The 22,444-nt window shown below is 46.7% G+C and overlaps 1 pseudogene; it reads right to left on the reverse strand.

Moving 5' to 3' along the window:
• Window positions 1–9,413: 9,413 nt before the first annotated feature.
• Window positions 9,414–9,880, reverse strand: LOC101677738 (annotated as a pseudogene).
• Between the last annotated feature and the right edge of the window lie 12,564 nt (window positions 9,881–22,444).

A 22,444-nucleotide genomic window follows, 5' to 3' on the forward strand; every position in this document is an offset into this window, starting at 1 on the left:
GGCCCTCACCAGTTGGATGAAACACCCCAGTGGAAAGCCCAACCAGATCCTACAGACCTGCTCCGACTCCACCTCCGATGAGACCCCACTGACTGACGGACATCTCTTCACCGTGGTCCCTGGCTATTGTCGGCATGACACTGACACCCTCACCTCAGGAGCTGGACTTTACCTTGCTGCCCCTTCTGACTGGATTTTCTCCCAGAAACTTGTTAATGTTATTGCTTATTGGGCAGCCTTAGGAACCTTAAGACGGATTGCTAAGTTCATAGAAAACACTATTACCAGGCGAGGCACTCACTGTCCAAATACTAGCCTTGCAGGGCCATGGTAATAGATGATACTGATGCCCTCTGAACTAGGTGTTTAAAAGGGCATCAAAGGGAGGAATGATAGGGGAAAACTGTTCTCTAAGATGGCCGACCAAACCAGCAAGGAAATTCCAACCCCTGTCTCAAAGCCCTTCCGGGTTCTTCTTTCCTACTCCATTTCCCCCATGTATGCCAAAAGCACCAAATATGCAGAAGTAGAAGGGTATAAATCCCCCTCCCTGCTTGTGCTCGAGTCTCAGACCTTTGGAGAACAAACTCCTCTGAGCCCACCGGTGTTAAATAAACCTTCGATCCTAAAAAAATAAATAAATAAAAAAGATGTTTTATCTGCCAGGACAGAAAAATAGAAAATCTTGTCCTCCAGTTCATATAATCTAAAGGGGAGAAACACATAGTTCAAATAAATAAAATTCCAGGTAGAAAATATGTAACAGGTAAATAGGAAGGAGTAGTAGCACAAGGAAAACTCGAAGTAGTTTCTCCATGTCAGTGCTCTTGGCCTTTTAGGCCGGCTAATTCTTTGTCGCTGGAGGGCTAGGGAGGGGCCCATGTATTAGTGGAGGTTCACCAGCACTCCTGGCCAGTAGCACCCAAACCTGTGACAACCAAGGATTTCTCCAGCTATTAGCAAACATTTCCCAAGGAGCAGGATCAAAGCATCTGACACTTCAGTGGAGAGTGAAGCATCTGAAGGAGTTGCCTAACGAGAGAGGAAGGCGGGGGTTCCAGGCAGAGAAACCAGTCACAGGCCAAGGTGTGAACAGATGTGCCAGCATTGGGCGGGAGCACAGGGCGTGTGGAGGAGCCTGGAGAAAAAGCTCGGAAGCAGAAAGTATGGCCTATGGCGAGCTTCATCTCTAGACGGTGGGAGCCACTGAAGGACTTTGAGTACGGCAGGAATTTATTCAGATTTTGCATTTTGGAAGCCTGTCCTCGGTGACTGTGTGGTAAGCAAAGGGTGGGGGAGCTAAAGAGAAGGAGCACGGCTCACTGGCTGCCGTCATCCTGAGAAGGACAGATATGAAGGCCATCAAGGCAAGATGATGGGAAATCTTGGGAAATCGACATTACTGACTAAACAAACATGGGAATAAAAGGGAGGAAGACAAGAACTGAGGGCTCAAAACGATGGGGAAATGAGACAACTTGAAAAATGTCCATGGGGCGCCTGGGTGGCTCAGTGGGTTAAGCCACTACCTTCAGCTCAGGTCATGGTCTCAGGATCCTGGGATCAAGTCCTGCATCGGGCTCTCTGCTCAGCAGGGAGCCAGCTTCCCCCTCTCTCTCTGCCTGCCTCTGCCTACTTGTGATCTCTGTGTGTCAAATAAATAAATAAAATCTTGAGAGAGAGAGAGAAAGAAAGAAAGAGAGAAAGAAAGAAAGAAAAATGAGTCCTACCTTCAGTATGTGAAGTTTGAGTTCTCTGTAGACCTCCAGGTAGGAATGTCTAGGAAGCAACTCTATGTATACATACGTATGTACGAATGAACGCTCACTGCTCAGGGAAAGGATCTGGGCCAGATCAGCTGGGAAACCTTCAGAACAAGGCAACAACTGATATGCCCATGAACTGCCACCACGGAGAGACGACAGACAGCATGAGTCAGGACCTAAGGACAGACATCCAGGGAGCGTTGATATTTGGGAGCAAGAAATCCAGACAGAAAACCTTAAAGTGATTCTGCATAGAAACAGAAGGATAGAAGAAATAAGAGCTGGTCGAATAGCAGCAGCTAAAGAAACAGGTGGAGAGGGAAAGGTTGGTTCATGGTGCCAAGAAAGCAAGCAAGAGGACTAAAAATGGCCTCGTGGATCGCATGATCAGGAGTCCCGCGAACGTTCACCAAGGGGTTGTCAGGAAGGTCCGCGAGTCTGACTGCAGGGAGCAATAAAGACAACAAGAGAAACAAGAGTAGAATAGGCAACTGTGTTCTATATATACCCACAACGCTTTCAAGAACCATATTATATTGCTGTTATTGCCCTGGCGAGACTGAACACGTTTATAGGTTAAGAGAACGGGCCCAGAAAAGGACCGATTAGCAGCGGTCAGTCCCTGAAGATGGGAGTGGACTGAGGCATGGTGGGAGAACACATCTGACCGAGAGGGGTTTGAAGTAGGTGTGTGCAGGCAACAGAACATTTGTGCTGCCTCTGAGACACAGGAGGCAGGGCCACCCAAGAATTAGATCAGTTGAGAACATTTGAGTGAAAGAACTAGATTCAGCGTTCTGGGGAGGAGCGACCATTTCTGAGAACTACCTGAGGAAGTTGGTGGGAAATTGCCAACCCAGAGACCAGGCAGCTTTGAGGATTCAGCTGAGATCTGAACCCACTTGTTTTCAGAGGGTCTGCTTTGTAGGGATGTGCAATTTTTCTGAGCTGCACTCAGCTGCTCACGTTAGGCGTAGACTGAGTTTGGGTCGACCCCGATCCCACCATCAAATAGATATGGTGGAAATGAAGCTATGAAAGCTATACCTGCTGAAGGTCTTTGCTATCTTCACACTTGGAGCCCTGAGCCACCGTATAAAGAAGTTCGACTCCCCTGCTGGCAGGACCATGTGAAGAGGCAGAGACAACACAGAAGATGCCCGGCTAAGCCCAGTGTTCAGTGAACCAAGTGTTCAGCCACTTACTGCCACCAAGGTGTCAGGCATGTGAGCAAAGCGTGGCGTGGACCCTCCAGACATCCTGAGCACAGTGACCCAATCCCATGCTACGTGGTGCACTGAGTCTTGCCCAAATTCCAGGCCCACAGAATCATGATGGAAAATGATGGCAAGTTAGAGTCTCAGTCAAGTCGGAGACTCCAGAAGTACGGCTGTCCCAAGTTTGGCCAGGGAGTGATCAAGATCCTGGAGGTGTTATAAATGTGGGGGGAGAACATCTATGGAAAGTTTGGCGGGGGAAGGAAAAAATACTACCTAGGTTCAATTTATTGCTAACCATTTCTGGCTGTTACTGTTTAGTTTTTTTTTTTTTTTTAGAAAAAAAAGGATTCAAGGAGGAAAATTGTTCACTACCAGTCACCTCAGCTGCCACTGTGATGCCTGGTGACACGTAATTAGAAAACAAATGACAGATTAGTTTAATAATATTCATTAACAACTAATGAAACTGACAGTGTTTCCTCCTGAAAGCAGGTCGGCTGTGCGAGGATTTTAAGCAAATTCTGCTCCAACCCTCCCCTCTGGGTTCCCTTCCCCTGTCTGCCTTTTAGCTACGGAGTGTGGGGGGAGGGGCACTGCAATGGAGTCACAACACAGGGTGTCCAGGGTGCGATGTTGAGGGGACAAAGAGAACAAGCCAACATCAGAGTCGGTGGAGAGGGAGACGTTCCTGGGGGTCCAGGGAGGAGGAGAGAGAAGGAGGTGAGTTTAACCTCTCCCACCAGCTGTCTCCAGACAAGGAACCATTGTTAAAAACGAAATTTCCATTTGCCTCAGGAAGGAAAGAGTTAACGGGGGGGGGGGGGGGAATCAGTGCTGCTTTTCAGGCATTGTTGTTTTTTTTTTTTTTTCCTTAAGAAAAAAATTATCCTAAGTAAGAATTTTAACGATATGCAGAAATCATAGCTGTCTTGCTGAATCGCTGTAGGACTGACCCCCCTTGACAGTTCTTAAATTATTCAGCTATCAAGGGCCTGCTAAACATTAAATTAAGCATCCTCTCTCCCCTGTCCTAAACCATTAAGTTATGCAAATGCACAGATAATGGGGCATATGACAGCTGGAGGCATTAATCACGCAGCTCTGTCTCTGGGCTGTTGTTATGTAGAAACTGCATCTGCCAACAGACCGAACAGCCACAATTAGATCTCACTTAATGGAATGAGGAGACACTACCTAGCCCTCCACACTCGTGTTAGGTTGTAGACCCGGGAGTGAATAAGGCACTTGGGAGATCCGCCCGCTCTGGCTCCCCCTCCCCCCTGCTCTCTTTTTAATACCTGCTCCTCCAATTGAAATGAAAAATTACCTGTAATTGTTAACATTTGCAAACAAAACCTGTCAGAAGACAAACCTGCTGTTTACAATGGATGTTTTTGTTGTTCCCCAGGAAGATTCTTTGGGGAATTTCCTTCATTTTTTTTTTTTTAAACTAATTCTGTCTTGGAGAGGAGTCTGGGGCCTGGGAGCGGGAAGAAGCCAACAGACTTCCCAGTCCCGGCCTCTAAATGGCCATCTGGAAGACGCAGACTGACTCACCCCCCACGAGGCTGTTTGCTGGAACTTTCCGCAATTCACCTTGGGCTCTTCAGTACCTGCTTTGCTGGAGTGGGCACCTGCCTGGCGGACAGCATCTTAGCTATGCTCCACCCGGGTCTCTCCCACGAAGCCGTGAGCGAGATGTGGGGGGAGATATCTCATCCTCTTCCCAGGAGCTGTTCATTTCACTTCCTTACGACTCAAACATCACTTTGCAGTTTATGAATTTTTTTAAAAAGCCTAACTGACCACCTTGTAAATGTTCAACAACTGGTTTTGTTGTTGTTGTTGTGTGTGTGTCTGTGTGTGCACGTGTGTGTGTGTGTGTGTGTGTGTGTGTGTGTTGGAGGGGTGGGGTTGTTTTGTTTTTTAGTTTTAGGATACAAAGACTACAGGGATTCTTTGTAGGAGGATCTGTGATTTGCTAACAGTTGCCATCTGTCTACTGAGTTGGCGTATCTTTTTAATACCGAAACACGGGTTTCCAAATGGTTTGTCACGAAGCCTGTGGTTCCACACAGTCCTTCTGGGTAACTAGAAGCCACAGCTTCTTAGGAGAGATTCATGACCCCCCACCATCCCCACCCCCAAACAGCAAGAACACCACTTTTAACTGTTTGGAATCCTGAGCTTTTTGCATTGGGGGAGGAGGGATGAAATTTCTTCTGTTTAAAATACGTAGTTTGGGAAACCACTGTTCTAAAACCAAGCCAAGGAGACATTCAGACTCGGACCCTGGCCGCATTCAGTCTCTGATCGGCTATTTGCTAAAATTAGAATCCTCTTCAATCAATAGCACTTGCCTCCTTGCCTCAAAATCTCTCCAACACTTTTAGAAAGTATACACATATTTGTGAGCAAGAAACCCAAAGTGGAAACTAGGGTGACGACCTCTCTCCCTCCCTCATTAAATTCCACTAACCCCTTTTTAGGGCTGATTAGCTCTAAGCGGGGTGAGTATACCCCACCTCCCTCTAGAAGCTCCACTCCATGGAGAAAGAGAGCAATCCAGTTGGAGGAAATCGTACTGCTGAGGGAAAGACACATGCACCTGTTTTGGGTAAGATTCAGTGAAGTCTGCTTGAGCAGGAAGAGGCTGCATTGCATGCCTGCCAAGCCTTCCAGGACTGCTCTGTTCCGTGCTGTCTGTTCCTAAACCATCCAGCCATTCTTCCTCTTGGCTCCATTCCCAAGTCTGGAAGAATCCACCCACATGGTTTCAGGTCCTGCTGGTCTCATCTGGAACCTGGTCTCCGGAGTTCTGTTTCACCCTTCCCTGGCCCATCATCTTCCCACAAACACAGAGTGTTAGGAATTAAACAGGTCCAGGGTCCCCCACGAGGAACTAGGGAGTCGGGGCAGCTAGAATAAAACAGCACTGACACCCTGTTTTGAAGCTTAGACGGGACCCCACTAGCATCCTGCTTTCCAGTCTTTGGAGAAAGGACTTCTGCAAAACGTCCTAAAATAAAACCATTAACTACAAAACTTTTGTCACTATCACCTGCAAGGGGCACTTAAGACCTAAGCCCCTAGATGTCAGCCAAAAAATACCATCAGCGCATTGACATTAATCTAAGAGGTAGACAGATGCATGACCCATGCCTAGATAGACCCGACTCTGCACACCCCGATGGCCTCAGAGAGTTTTGCTGAAGAGCGCATAGAAACCCCTCAACTTAGAAACTCCACGGGCAACCCTCCCTGGGAGCTTTCTCCTCTTGCTCAATAAACTTTGCTTTGCCTCCTCCACTCCTCATCTGGCTTACCTCTTCCTTCTTCAAAGCAGGATGACCAAGAACCGTGGGCACTGAAGGCAGAGAATTCCTGCAAGAGTAGTAGTACCTCCACCACAAATCTCAGTGACCTTCCTCCACTTAACCCTGTATGCGTTTCACCAGTTCTTTATCTTAGGGGTGGTCATTGCCCTGGAAAGCCCTCCTAAAGCCCCTTCCAGGCCCATCGCTCCTATGCTAGCTGGGCATCGCTCATACCCCCTGCTGTGCTCCTGCTTGCAGCTTTCACAGGGAGTAACCCTGCATTCGCAGGGGGGTCCGTCATCAAACTTGTGACCTGACCCAGCTGAGTGTCTAGGCCTATCCGCCAGTGCTTTTCCAGGTGCATGCATGATTCACAGATCTTATTTAAAAAGCAAACGAGAGGCGCCTGGGTGGCTCAGTAGGTTAAGTATCTGCCTTTGGTTCAGGTCCTGGGATGGTCCTGGGTTCTGGGATCGAGCCCCATGTCTGGCTTCCTGCTCAGCAGGGACTCTGCTTTTTCATGCTCTTTCAAATAAATCTTACAAAATAAAATAAAAGGACTAATTCCATTATCTCAGGGTTGCGGGATCCTACCCCATGTCGGGCTCACACACTGGGCCTGGAGCCTACTTGGGATTCTCCCTCTTCCTCTGTCTCTCCCTCTCTAAAAAAAAGTGATACCGAGCGTGGGTGGGCCTGAGATTCTGCATTTCTAATGGGTTCCTGGGGAATGTCACTGTTCCCATTCGTGAACCACATCCCAAGTATCCAGGCCCTGGAAAATTTTCTAACAGGGCCTCTGTGCTGAGAGTGCAAGGCTGGAATGATTAGCCACCTCCCACCACTGGTTGTTAAATGACTGACAGCCAAGTCTACCTAACGAGGCTTGTGTCCAATGAACCCACAATAGGCCCTCATATAATTAGGCTACTTGTTACTAGAAACAATTCAGGTACCCGGACAAATGGCTAATTAGCCCCCTATTCATCTCAAGGCATCTCAGAGTAACCTCAATAGGAAGCTGACTCCTCCCCCACCCCAGCCCCGCAACCCTGCCCCTCCCTGCACGACTGTCAGTGAGCAGTCTTCTCTCTCCAAGCACTGTTAGAATGATTTTTTAAATTGAGTGATGGTGCTCAAACAAAGCAACAAAATCTATTCACAGATCTCGTTCCTGGCTTTTTGTCCGTCTTCCCACTGGAGGGGAAGGTCCATGAATGCATGTCCGTCTCCAGGTCTCATCACCTCATCAGTACAGAACACAGTGCCTTGCACTGAATCATCAGAAAGCAACTGGAGCGCACAGACCACCAGGGCACTTGAACCATAGGCTTCTGCAAGTTCAATGTGCCCATGCCTACTTTCCACGGAGGCTTTTAACCACCCTTGTTCTTCCTGTTATAAAAATGGATAGACCCAGAGCCAAAAAGGCAGAGATGTGATTGAAAACATGTATTCACCTTGAAGCAGAGGTACTGAACATCATTCAGTAGCTTTAAACGTCAGCCAGTTTTGAAAATGCTGATTTGCATGGGGAGGAAAAAAAGCCATCATTCTTCCCTGATGATCTTTATTTTTGAAGATCCTAGTACCTCCTGCGCTGTTAACATGTGTTCTAAGACAGAAAGCTTTCCATTTTTGTCCCAGGGGTTTGATCTTCTAGGAAAGTTGTTTAACAAAGCCCCCACCCATGAAGCCTGGCTCGGGGGAGGTGCATAAATTTGGAAGATGGTTTCACTGAGGCAGCTCTAAACTTTAGAACAACACTTTAAAAATGGCAGTAGAGGAAATTTGCCTTTTCCAACAGTAAGAACTGGGCCTGGATTGAAATATTAAAGATTTAACTATTTTTCCATGAGCATTTACTTCCACAAATATCAGAAATTGTTTAGTTGAAAATTAAGAAACAAGGCAGGAAGAACAAATATAGACTCATCTACCCTCCCTTCTGTATTTCTAGTACTCTATTTTGCTCAGGTATATTTTCAGAGTAACAGTAGGTAACCCAATTCATACCAGTTAAGCTAAGACGTAAAATGAGTTGGCTCATATAATGGTCAAATTCACAGCAACAGCATCAGGAATAGCTGGATCCAGGGTTTCTACCAAGGTCAGATGTTAGATCTGTAACTCACAAATTCTTAAGCACAAACAGTATGAAATCACGTATATGTTAGTTCAGCTTTAATTTTAAAGATAATGTGCAGCCCTAGTAGAACCATTACATAAAAAGGGAAACCCACAAGAGGCAACAACTGCATATAGTTCTATTATCTGTATCAAAGCCAACACCAAGGCTTTGGCAATTAACATAGTAAGTGTAAGAAAACAGGGGTTAGGGGTACCTGGGTGGTTCAGCCAGTTAAGTATCTGCCTTCAGTTCAGGTCACGGGGATTGCCCATATTGGGCTCCCTGCTCAGTGGGGAGTCTGCTTCTCCCTCTCCCTCTGCAGCCCCCCTGCTTGTAGTTGCTTGCATACTCTGCCAACTAACAATCTTAAAAAAGAAAGAAAGAAAGAAAGAAAGAAAGAAAGAAAGAAAGAAAGAAAGAAAAGAAAAGAAAAGAAGGGCTAGTTAATTAGCATAATGAATGTTAGAAAATCTATTTTTTTTAAAGATTTTTATTTGACAGAGAGGGAGAGAGATGGACAGAGCACCAGCAGGGGTAACAGCAGAGGGAGAGGGAGAAGCAGGCCCCCAACAGAGCAGGGAGCCCAAGGCAAGGCTCCATCCCAGGACTGCAGAATTATGACCTGAGCCAAAGGCAGATGCCCAACTGACTGAGCCACCCAGGCATTCCAGAAAGGTGTTTTTAATGGTGAAATTTTAAGTTATGTGGGCAGGCCAAGTATTTTTTTGAGATGTTCCTTATGAGAATAATATGTATCATTTCTGCTAGACCTATAGCTTTCACCCCTAGAGAAAGATCTCAGTGCTTCCCTAACCAAAATTTTATTATTATTATTATTATTACAGTAATTATTTGTCTTCCCTCTCTCAAACCCTGAGCAAACCACTTTCCCTGAGCTGCCTGTGGAGGTATAGGAAAAGGAACATACAGGGCAGATGAGACACAGGAGGAAGACCTATGGGAGCTGGACACGGCCCCTTCATGTGGCAAAGAGGCTAAGAAGGGTCACCATCAGGCAAAAGAGCCCCACAGCGTCCAAGAGGGGAAAGCCCAGAATAATGTAGGGGAAGAGGTGCTGCTTCAGAGGGGGGGTCCTGGCATAACCCATGACGAGGCTCCCAGACACAGTCCCAATCCCAGCCCCAGAGCCAGCCACCCCTACCACGGCAGCCCCAGCCCCAATGAACTTGGCTGCTGTGTTGATGTCCTTGCGACAGCACCGGTTCAGAATCTGTGGCTGGGAATGAGTGAGATCAGGGGACATGAGGCTGCCAGAGTGCTGAGGCTCTTGTAAGGTACCTCACCCATCAGGGTGTCCGATGGTTCTAGCACCCCTGCAGACAGTGATCGACTCAACAGCCTGACCAAGAAGGGGGTCGAGACAAACTTCGCACAGGGGTCCATTTTCAGGGGTTGAGGGGCTGGGGCAGGAGTGCTCGTACTCGTGCAGAGAACTTCCCTGACCAATCTTGTGTCAAGCCATGGGTTTGGAAGGCTTCCGGTTATTGGATGTTGACCTTAAGGTAAAAGAAGGTCACCTCTGAAATCCCTCTGTCTCTGCCACCAGCGAATATTCTGTGTGAAAACTCTGATGGGGCCGCTCTGCAGAGGACCCCACGCAAAATCTGGTTCTGTTTGTCAAGACTAAAGGAAAAGACACTGGCCTGGGTTTTTACCCTGGTTAGGGAGAGGGGCCGGGGAGTCAAACGTGGTTTGACTTTTTCCTGCACCAAAGGAAGGAACACAGAGGCTAGAAAGCAAGTCAACTTGCCCACCTATGGGGCAGAAGGGGAAGACAAAGGCTTAGAAGCTGCCAGCAAACATCAAAAATATGAAGTCAGATTTTTTGCTGCAGGTCTAGAAGAATAAGAATTTTGAAATTCATCAATCTAATAAAGCAAATTGATCTATTTAGCTCCTGTTTCCACTTGAATTACTTAGCGCTTATCTGTGTATGTGATAGAGTTTGTGTCAGACCTTCTTTCCTTATAACCAAGAAGCAAGGTTCTTGAGTAGTCAAGCCTACCAACCTTAAACCTCTTGGTGGTTACAAAGCTAGACAAAACCATGTAAGGGCGTGTCCATCAATAGATGAATGGATAAAGATGTATGCACGCACACATGCCGGAATATCAGCCATAACAAAGAATGAAATCATGGGGTGCCTGGGTGGCTCCGTCATTAAGCATCTGCCTTTGGCTCAGGTCATGATCCCAAGGTCCTGGGATCGAGCCCCACATCGGGCTCCCTACTCAATGGGAAGCCTGCTTCTCCCTCTCCCACTCCCCCTGCTTGTGTTCTCTTGCCCACTGTGACAATCTCTATCAAATACATAAATAATATTTAAAAAAATAAAGAATGAAATCTTGTCATTGGCAACAATGTGGGTGAATCTAGAGGGTACTACAGTAAGGGAAATAAATCAGAGAAAAAGGCCATAGGATTTCATTTCTATGTGGAATCTAAAAAACTAAACAACAAACGAATGAACAAAAGCAGAAACAAACTCATAAACACAGAGAACAAAGTGATGGTTGCCTGAGGGGCAGGCAGATGGGCAAAATGGGTGAAGGGGCGTGGAAGATGCAGGCTCCGAGTTATGGAATGAGTAAATCCTGGGGGTGACAGGTACAGTATGGAGAATATTGTCCAAGATACTGTGATAGCATCATATGGTGACCGCACTTGTGGGGTGAGCCGTACCTTGTGTAGGTTGTGAAATCACTATGTTGCACACCTGAAGCTAATGTCACCTTGTGTGTCCACTATCCTTCAGTTTTAAAAATGAAAACCTATCTCAGGGTTTTACATGATAGGTAGGTTTACGAGACCTCTGTTTTCTAGCCACTCAAACAGATCCTCTCCGAGTTGTGACAAAGAGGTCAGCACACTTGTCCCCAGCGACCCTAATCAGGGGACAGGCCTCTGTTCTGTGAATTCAGGAATGAGTGGGTCACAGGTCTCCAGTAGACCCACACCTCTGATGGACCAAGCCTGGTGCCCCTCCGCTAGGCCTGAGGACCAAGTTCCTCCACCGAAACCTCATGGCCCCCGAGGGAGGAGAAGACACCCAACCATCTCGGGCCCTTCCCCGGGCCACAGGTAAGACCACCTTTCACCACCCTTTCCCAAACTACCAGTGCAAGGTGCAGCCAACAGTGTAATACCGTCCAGCCATAAAAACGAAGGCAGTCCTGGCACACGCTGTAACAGGCATAAACCTTGCCAACATGTCACTGGTTGAAAGAAGCCAGGCATTTAAAACTCACATACTTTGTGATTCCTTTTATAGGCGATATCTTAGAATCTGCACATGCAGAGACAGGAAGCAGATTGGTGGTTGCCTGGCAGTGGGGGATGGGGAAGTGGCCACTGATGGGCCTTGTGTTACTTTTGGGGGTGATGAAATGTTCTGGAATTAGTGTGATGGTTATACTTCCAATTAGCCTTACACTAACCTATGAATAGCCTAAAATCACTGAATTGTATAGAAGGTGAATTTTACAGTATGTGAACTCTATCTCAACCTAAAATGAAAATAGTCTGCATGTTTAAAAGAAAGAAAGTAACCTTATAGGTAGAATCAATTCTAGTAGAGGGGGCGCCTGGGTGGCTCAGATGGTTAAGCGTCCGTCTGCCTTCAGCTCAGGTTATGATCCCGGAGTCTTGGGATCAAGCCCCGCATTGGGCTCCCTGCTCAGCGGGGAGTCTGCTTCTCCCTCTGCCTAGCTCCCCCCGCTTGTGCTCTCTCTCCCTCTTTATCGCCGTCCCTCTTGCTCTCTGTCAAATAAATAAAATCTTTTAAAAAATTCTGGTAGAGAGGACTTTGGGCCACATGGCGTTGGTCCCTTCTCCTTTGACATCCGGGAAGAAACTATGGAGGCCACAAATGAATTGATACTTTAATTATGCAATGGCAAGTCACCCTTGTGCTGGCTGCACCTGAGGCTCTCTTCCTTCAAATCACAATTTCCCGCACTGGTCCTTGGCTGATGACCATTCCTCAGGAAGTCTGGAAATACTGGATGTATTTAACAAGTTAAAAACCTTCCTTCTGGGGCACCTGGGGGGCTGGGTGAGTTGCGCATCCACTCTTGATTTAGGCTCAGGTCATGATCTCAGGGTTGTGAGATCAAGCCCTGCGTCAGGAGTGGAGTTGGCTTCTCTCCCTCTCCCTCTGTCCCTCCGCCACTGACTATGGCACTTTGTCTCTCAAATAAATAAATCTTCAAACAAACAAACAAACAAACAAGCGTTCTTTCTAGAGTGCCTAGATGGTATAATTGCTTAAGCATTCGACTCTGTTTCAGCTCTGGTTGTGATCTCAGGGTCATGAGATCCAGCCCTGTGCCAGGCTCACTGCTCAACACAGCATCAGCTTGACACTCTCCCTCTGCAACCGCCTCCATGCCCTCTTTCTCCCTCTCTCAAATAAATGAAACACACACACACACACACACCTTCCTTCTGCAGGATTTTTGAGGGTCTCGTCATGCTAATGAGCATTGTGAACCACTAAGGAAAATCGGTATGGTTCTTCTCACATTTATTTGACTACAGAACGACTTGGGTTCCCCCCACCCCAAGGAAACATCTTCTGGAATTTAATTCTATGGAAAGCACCTTGAAAAACCATCTCCAGAGCTATCAAACTCTTCATTTCTTTGGATTCTGTGTGTTCCTTACATAAGCAGGTCTCATTATAAAGGACGTTTAGTTGATGTCAGGGTTGGACTCCCAGCCTCATTTTTTTTGGCTATGTGACCTTAAACAGGTTCCTTTGCTGAGAGGTGTTTTCCATCTACCCGAATGCGAACAGTACCAACTTCCCAAGGATGTTAGAAGAACCCAGTGAGAATGGATGTAAAATGCCGAGCACTCTCCTTGGTACATAGCTGGTACTTTAAAAATGTGCATCCTCTATCTTTTCGAAGTAGATCAGAAACCCTTGGTGAAGAGGTAGGCATAGATCTCTGCAAGCCCCCACAACACTGGCAAGGGGCTGTGTTCACCACTGACTTTCAGTATTTGCTAAGTGCGTGAAGGCATGTTCGATGCCCTGTTGGCTCTACATGCCAGAACCACACAAATCCAGGGTAGACAGTCCATGACAATGTGATGATCACAGGAGGGTAGAATTCCGGAGCTCACAACTCCCACTGAGATTTTCACCAAACCACCCCCTCCCCAAAATCTCTCTCTCCGCCTTGCTCTTGACAGATCTATGTGTCTCAAGTCTTTGCTTAAGGACACTGATGGATGACACAATATTGTTTCTCTACTGTGGACAGATGGACGTTCCTACTGCAGACAGCCTTAAAGCAGAGAACCATCAGTCCAGAAGGCCAAAAGAACAACAACAACAACAACAACAAAACAAAAACATACACACACAAAAACAAAAACCCCCAGCACTTGGACTTTGGAACCAGACTACCTGGGTTTGAATCCAACTCAGTCGCACATGACCATGAACAGGTACTTAACCACCTCAGGCCTCAGTGTCTTGTCTGAGCCCTTACCTGGAGAGCAGCGGAGAGAATTAAAATTGGTAAATGAGAAATACTCAAGAGCAGGGCTTGGATCCTAGTGAGTACTCCATAAATCCTGACGGCTCTTTATTAGCAATTGACCTATTATGAATTCTTCCTCGTAAACCCTTTCCAGTCCTGTTCACCCCTTGTCTCATCTAACCATCCTCTGACATCACGGCTGAAACCTAAGAGACTCCACAATATAGAAGGAATTACTGAAGAAACTGGATTCATTGAACAAGTGTGGAAATTTCTTTTTATTGGTATTAAGAGGGAATTTTCAGGCTGTAATACTGCCTCTTTATTCCTCAAAGGGAAGTAGTTATTGTAATGATGTACTTTGAGCCCACGGCTAGTTAGCACCTTCTCTCTTCATTGGAGAACCATGAAATCTATTATGTTCCCTGAGGAGGCCAGTATTCAGTGAGAAATTGCTACATTTGTAAAGAACATATTGACCATGATGGAAAGATTTTATCCAGATCTACACAGTGATGACAAAATTGGATGTGACTAAAAGGTTTGGAGCAGCCCAGTTCTCAGGGACAAAACTTAGAAACAAATGTCATGATACCCAAGAAAATGCCTCGATGTGTCACAGGACACCAAGCGAAGCCTTTATTCACATTCTGAAATAGACGGCCTCCAGGGTGTTTCAGATGAGCAGTTTTCAAAAGTGTTTGAACCCCTTCTCAAACAAAATCTTTGACGGAACTCAAATATGTAAATGAGAACAAAATAGGGCTGAGGAACTCTGGGTTGAAACCCCATAGGATGGGAGTTCCTTCCGCCGCCCAGCAGTAACCCCTGAGCTCTGCAAAGAATTTTCCAGATTCCAGGAGTCCCGGTGAGGTCTCAGGAGCCCCCTCCTCCAATAAACTCAGACACGTACTTGAAGATCAGGACAAGTAGGGGAGGAGAGTGTTTTGCAGTGTAAAAGACTGGAATTACCCCCGGAAGACTGATCACTCTCTAAAGGGACCTGCTAAAATTCTCGGATCATGCCAAGTTCTAAAGTGCGTCAGAGTAAGTAACATTCATTTGTTCATTCTAACTCCACATGGGGCCCTTAAGGAATAGCAGATCCACTGGAGGAAAGCTTAAGAAACTAGGCTTTCTCTAAGCATGTCAGTTGCAGTTGAAATTTGCAACCCTGTGTGTTCTCTAATGACCTTCTCATTCTAACTGGGGCTTTCCTCAAGTTCTGCATGGTCAGCAGGTAGGCCTAGATTACTTTTGCAATGGGCAGGGGTGGAGTTGGGGGGGGGCAGGGAAGACAGGTGCTGGCAGCAAGCCCCACATAACAACCTACGGTGTCTCCAGATATTCTCGATGTCCTTTGGGAGAAAAACTGCTTAACACTCAGTTGAGTGCCCTGTTCTAGCCAAACCCCTTCCAGACCACTTCCCATAGCTGCAGGAGAAATCTAAGACCCAGTCTAACCAAGGGTCTGCCTGGCCATGTGATAAGTCTGATGAGCCCCTGCTGCATGCAGGAACTTCCAGAGCTCCCACAGCCTTCAGAGGGCACCCGCTGACCACAGGACTCTGGGATCTAAGTCTGCCTCCACTTGCATTTTGACCTCCTGTAGCCTCTATCCACCCCCCAACCATCATGCAAGACCTAAAGACGTGTGCCCACACTTGGCATTTGGTGCTTGCGTTCTCCTGTGTCTAAAACCCCCTCTCTCTCAACACACCGATCTCCCTGAGAGCTTTGCCCTCTTTTAAACCCCTGGACAAAACTCCCTTAGGAGCACCGTTAAAGGACAGAACACGGTTCCTGCTGAGACTTTGTGCATATTGCAATTACTGGTTTACTCATCTGCCTGTCCCTGGAGATTGAAACTCCTCAAGGACTTCATACAAATTCAGCAACCACCACATCTGTTAGAAGTTGGTAGACCAGCATTTTGCCACACTTACTCAAATTCAAAATTTTGAGGCCTACAGTACTAGGGTTACATGCCACTAGCATTGGGGGGGTGGAGGTGGGGGGTGGAGCAGGGACACATAATCCACAAAGGAATATTCCATAGGAAAAAAAGATACTAGAACTTCTCTTATCTTGAAGGACATCAAGAGAGTAACGACTAGGGTGCCTGGGTGGTTCAGTGGGTTAAAAGCTCTGCCTTCAGCTCAGGTCATGATCTCAGGATCCTGGGATCCAGACCCACATCCGGCTCTCTGCTCAGCAGGGAGCCTGCTTCCTCCTCCCCACCTCTTTCTGCCTGCCTCTCTGCCTACTTGTGATCTCTGTCTGTCAAATAAATTAAAAAAAAAAAAAAAGTAACGACTATACCTGGGAGAAAGTGCTACTTGATAATTAGTTGATAAGTAATCCACTAATTTCAGTTCTATGGATCCTAAGATTGCTGGAGAAAAATAAGCCTGGTAGAATGTAATTTTGAGCCTTCTCTCCAAAAGCTTTGTACCAACCAAAAGCTATGTATTAGGTTAAATCTCTGCTGGCTTCTCTAAATTTGTGTCCAGACAAATTGCAAACATCACACCAACCAGTGGTCACTGAGTCTGCTCTTAACAGGCTGATTGATTTTTATAATGTTCCAGGCAATTTCAAGTTGTCAGTAAGAACTAATCCTGTCTCGTTACCGCCTTCACTCTTGGCAGCTCTGTGACCACTTATTGGTTTTTTGTCTTCATGTTCATTTTCTTCTGCTAATCCTAAAGTCTTTTTTCCCCTCTCCAGCCCCATTCAAAGGTCTGAAGCTATAACCGTAGGAAGCCCCCAGCACAATTATAGGTGAACACCTCTGCTCTTCTCATGGGCTCCCAAGCTGAACCCCGAAGCCCGACATCCCATGAAACCTTCTGCCAAACCCAAACCCATTAGAGCCTGGGATGCTGTATTACTTCATTAATCTGGTGACTCTGTTGCTGATGCCCTCTTTCAAGCTGATATTAAACCAACTTGTCAATCCATAATTGTGGAACTCCACACTCTTTTCTCAGGCAGCTTGGGAATAGAATTGGACTGGCACATACCTGACCTTTCTACATGTATTTCCATACAGTCTAAAATAGAAATAATGTACAGACCACTTTATTCCGAGTCCATATGGCGGGTAAGGCCTCATTGTCATGAGATCTCAACAAGAGCATTTTACAGAAGTGGGACTGATAAAAAGATTCCTAATAGGCCTCGCATATTCAGAATGAAATTCTCATCATTAGGCAGAAACATAGGCATTTATTCCCTTTATATCATACATACTTCTTAGGCAGTGGAAGGCACCGTAAGACCCAGATTCCAAAACACACGAGTGGCACAGCACACCCAATAATATAAATAAAATGCTCTATGCCTTCTCCCTAGTTGATGAGGTCTAGGTATTAGGAGGAAAACAATGTCAGCTCCTCCAACAATGATACATACATGGTATCTGACTCCCACGTGATGATGGAGAAGCAAGCGTTCTTCAGGTACAACCATGAGGTGAATAAAATATGCCCTTGAGAAACTCAAAAATCAACTGAGGTCCTTAAAACAGACACTGTCATAAAAGTAGTAGAGACTATAGAGGTCCACAGAGGAGAGAAGCACTGAAACCAATGCCTCGTCACCACCACCACCACCACCACCTCTCGCCTTAACCTGAAACTGAGCCTCAGGGTGAATTCCACAGAGAAGAGGAGAGAGCTGTGCCGGGAAAGGAGGAGGAGGGGTCAGCCAGCACTAGATAAGGCTGCAGAGCTCTTTGTAGAATGGTCTAAGCACAGCCAAAAAAGCCGGGCAGCGCAGCATGGGGCGGCGGTGGTGGGGGGGGGGGGGGGGGGGGGGGGGGGGGGGGGGGGGGGGGGCCGCATCAGTAGGCTTCAGAAAAAGTCAAGACTGCTACAAATGAAGCTCTAGAGACAGACTTTGGGAAAAGTCTGGGTTATCCCATACACCTCAGAAGTTTTAAACATCAGATGTACTCGTTTTAGAACTCAAACAAGATGGCCTCAAAACTTCCCTCAGCTTAACTAAACTCCTTCCTTAGCACTGAACCTCGCTTTTCTTAGAGCACTTTCTTGAAACTGGTAAATTCTTCCTCTGCCCCCTTTGAAGTGTACATAAATCTTGTTAAAAGCCTCTTGGGAGTTTACAGGCCCAGGTCGGTCTTTCTCAAGGGCCTGGGTACCAGCTCTTGAAATGCAATCAAAGGGTACCTGGGTGGCTCAGTGGGTTAAGACTCTGCCTTCAGCTCTGGTCATGATCTCAGGGTCCTGGGATCGAGCTCCGTATCAGGTTCTCTGCTCAGCAGGGAGCCTGCTTCCCCCTCTCTCTCTGCCTACTTGTGATCTCTGCGAAATAAATAAATAAATAAAATCTTTTAAAAAATGCAATCCAAGTTGATACTACCTGAACCACCCGGTTTCTAGAGGAGCGTAGGAGCCCAACCTCTGTGGGCTCTTTGCTGCAAGTCCTAAAACTACTTCCTCTCATAAAATATGCGAAGTTAAACATTCCTTTGAGTAAAGTCAATTAGCAAATGGTTGGTCTTCATTTTTTTCAGCACAGCCCTCAAAATCCCTACCACCCCCTGCTTCAGGCCATCAGCATGGACCACAAATCACGCATCTCTCCTCTAGTGCAATCATCTTGAATAAAATGGTCCTTGTCTATTTAGCTTTGTCGAGGATAGTTTTAGCTTGACAAAATATTCTTTCTTCCTTGGACTCTGCATCCCCCTTCAGCGACCCCTCCCCCCATTTCTCTTCCCCTCTTACAGAAAAACTCCTTAGACTTGAAGTATATTCCTTCTCTCTTCTGCCCGGTCCCACTCTGACTTTCATACCCACCGCTCCACCAAAACTTCCCTGTCACCCTTGCTGAGGACCTCCTATTAGGACTTCATTAAATTACCATTTGTTAGGTGGAACCCAAGGGTGCCCCTTGGTGAAGGGTGGTTCAACAGACCAGAAGAGAAATTTAGATCAGGTTTATTACTCACAGATCCTGGAGGGGGTGTATGGTACACTGCGTGGGGCCACACTGGAAGTCAAGGCAGAGTGTAAACCGAGAGACAGGACTTAGGGCATGTGCCTTTATTAGGGTCTCTGGGTGGAATGCTTTGGGGTTCCTGGGATATGACTGGATTGCTCAATTCAAACCAAAAGAGTTGAGTTCAGGTAAGCTCCCCAGGAAGGGGTCTTATCTAAGGGGAACACGAGGCAAAGGCCCTGGGAGGCAAGGAAGGCTACTGATCACAAAAGGATTGGGGGGTTCCTATCAGGAACTTCTAGGTTCTCGTAATTCCATAGGCTGTTATCCAGGCCCTATGTTTGCTTGAGGGGCTGGTGTCCATTTCAGGTCCTGTAAGCCATTCAGCTAAACGAAATGGACACACAGGTAAGGCTGCTATGGAGTAGCTAAATTCTGAGCACCTCCATTGCTAAATCCAAGGATCACTTCTTAGTCTTCATCTTGCTTGAAGAAACAGCTCAGGCCCTGATCTCGGTGTTGTGAGATCAAGCCCACATTGGGCTGTACACTCAGCAGGGAATCTGCTTGAGTTTCTCTCTCCTTCTCGTGCTCTCTCCTGTGCTCTCTCAAATAAGTCTTCAAAAAGTGGGAGGGGGGGTGCTTGGGTGGCTCAGTCAGTTAAGCCTCTGCTTTCAGCTCAGGTCATGATCCCAGGGTCCTGGGATTGAGTCCCGCATCAGGAACCTTGCTCAGTGGGAAGCCTGCTTCTCTCTGCCTCTGCCTGCCACTCTGCCTGCTTGTGCTCTCTCTCTGACAAATAAATAAAATTTAAAAAAAATAAAAGCATAGAGGATTCAGTGCACTTAGGCCATGTGACCTCTTGCTACCTAACAGTCACAATCACACAAACCCATATGCAATGTGGACATCTGGTCTCAAAGACGAGGACTAAAACTGCTCTATCAGCTGAAATCCTTCCAGTCCCCAGCAACAGCCCACCAGACTGACATAGGCCGATGTGACAGACACTTCATCTTCTCCCAACAGGGGATCTAGGAACAGGCAGCCCAGTTTTGGGGACAGCCTTCCAATAGCTGGGCTGCAGCTAATTTCTGATTTTCTTTGTTCCTCTTTCTTAAATGTTTAACTCAGAGTTGTCAATCGGCTCCTACTGTTCCATTGTGTCATCACAGCGGTGTTTCATACTGGAAAGAAGAGGTAGGAAGAGAAGTTTTCTCCCCATAAGACTTTTTATTTGGGAACTTAAAAAAAAAAAAAAAAATTCTCCTAGAAACCACCACCATGGGTCAGGGCCATGTGTGACCAGTTAGAGTCGCAAGGGAAGTTGGCAAAAAGAATGGATTACAACTGGCTTAGACCTCCAGGTCCCTTCTCTCAGGATGGGAGAAGAGATCTCTCTGGTTCCCTAACATCCCGGGATCTACCAGAAGGGAGGAAGGATAGTAGCAGTTGCTTAGGCAACACACAGTTAGCCATGGCTGCCAGTGGTTGTGGCTTTAAGGCCACTATACTAGTCCCAGAAGTCCCTGGTACATAAAATGGCTATGACCCACCAAACCTGACTGCCTGCCAAGGGCAGCCCACCAGTGCTGTGTTGTTGGTAAGCGCCTACAAACAGAGCACTTAGGATCCCACGAAAGAAGTACTGGGAAGGGGGCACCTGAGTGTCTGCCTTCAGCTGGAGTTGGGACCTCAGGGTCCTGGGATCACCCATCTATCTCCTTAGTCGGGCAATCTCCGGGTCCTGGGACCAGCCTGGGCTGGGCTCCCTGCTCAACAGGGAGTGTGCTTCTGCTTCTCCCTCTGCCCTTCCCCACTCCCTCCCCATGCTCTCTTGAATAAAATCTTAAAGAAAAAGAAATGCTATGAAGAATGAAATCTTACCATTTGCAACAACGTCAATGTAGCTAGAAATCATTATGCTAAGTGAAATAAGTCAGAGAAAGACAAATACCATATGATTTTACTCATATGTGGAATTGAGAAACAAATGATCATAGGAGAAAAAAAAAAAGAAGAAGAAACCAAGAAATAGAGTCTTACTTATAGAGCACAGACTGATGGTTTATAGTGGGGTAGGGAGGGAGGGGGAACAGATGATGGGATTAGGGAGGGACTTGTTGTATTGAGCATGGGGCATGGCACCTAAGTGATGAATCACTAAATTGTTCACCTGAAATTAACACTTCACTCTAGAGCTGTGACTCTTCATCTCACAAAACAAACTGAGGGTTGCTGGGGTGAGGGAGTGTGGGAGAGGGGGGTGGGGTTATGGACCTTGGGGAGGGTATGTGCTATGGTGAGTGCTGTGAAGTGTGTAAACCTGGCGATTCACAGACCTGTACCCCTGGGGATAAAAATACATTATGTTTATAAAAAATTTAAAAAAATAATTTAAAAATTAAAAAAAAAATGCTGTCGGGTTGACCCTTGCATACCACAAATTTGAACTGCTAGGGTCTACTCTATGCAGATTTTTGACAAAGAGTGCCATTCTGTAAATGTCTTTTCTCTTCGGATTCTCAACATTGTTCTCTAGCTTACCTGAAGAACACAATGTATTATACACGTAACATACTAGACGCGTTAACTGTTTAGGTTCTCGGGAAGACTCCTGATCAACAGTGGGTTATTTATTAGTTGTTAAGTTTTTGGAGAGTCAAAACTTATATGCTGAGGCACCTGGGGGCACTCAGTCCGCTGAGCATCTGAACCTCCGTTTCTGCTCAGGTCAGGATTTCTGGGTCCTGGGATCAGGCTGGGCATTGGGCTCCCAACTCAGCAGAGAGTCTGCCTGTGGAGTCTTTCTTCTCCCTCTCCCCCACCCCTGCTCACACAGGTGCTGCTGAAGACTTTCTCTCCCTTTCCCTGCCCATCCCCCACCCCTCCTCACACTTTCTCTCTCTCAAATAACCTTAAAAAAAACGAGTTATATACAGATTTCCAACTGTGCAGGGGGTCAGGAGTTAGTACCCCTAGCCTCCCCGCCCCCAACAGTTCAAGGGTCAACTGTACTTTGTGTCAGAAGTTGTGAGGCCCATGGCTGGGGGCAAGTAGCCAGCAACCCGAGTGTCTGCATCATAAGTCTTTTCTTCCTAACTAGACAGTCCCCGGCCTATGACAAGTGAGCCTCAACGTGCCCTACTCTGTCGGCAATTCTTATTTTCTTCCCCAATGAGAATAAGCTCAACCCCAGTCACTACTTCCGCTTCCTCGGTGTCTGAATGTCAGGGGTTCACACGAGGAGGAAAGAATAAAGCCCTGGAGAGGCGCAGGCAGAGGGAACTCCCCATTGGTCCTGACGTCTGATCGAAGCACAAGGGCAATGAGCCTTATGCTGTCCTCACCATGTTCTAAGTATGACAGACTGTACTGTAAGCACAACCCTTGAGTAAGAGCCTGAGATCAATTGATCTGGAAATTTTCTGAAAAATCGTCTCAACCTGAGAATGCCAGTCTTTCTGCACCATTGGGAGTATTTCTTTTTACCCGCCATTTTTCAAAAGTCACCACTAGCCAGAAGTGT

Source organism: Mustela putorius, unplaced genomic scaffold (genome assembly GCF_011764305.1).
Source record: "Mustela putorius furo isolate JIRA1106 unplaced genomic scaffold, ASM1176430v1.1 tig00000854_pilon_pilon_pilon, whole genome shotgun sequence".
Taxonomy (NCBI): Eukaryota; Metazoa; Chordata; class Mammalia; order Carnivora; family Mustelidae; genus Mustela; species Mustela putorius.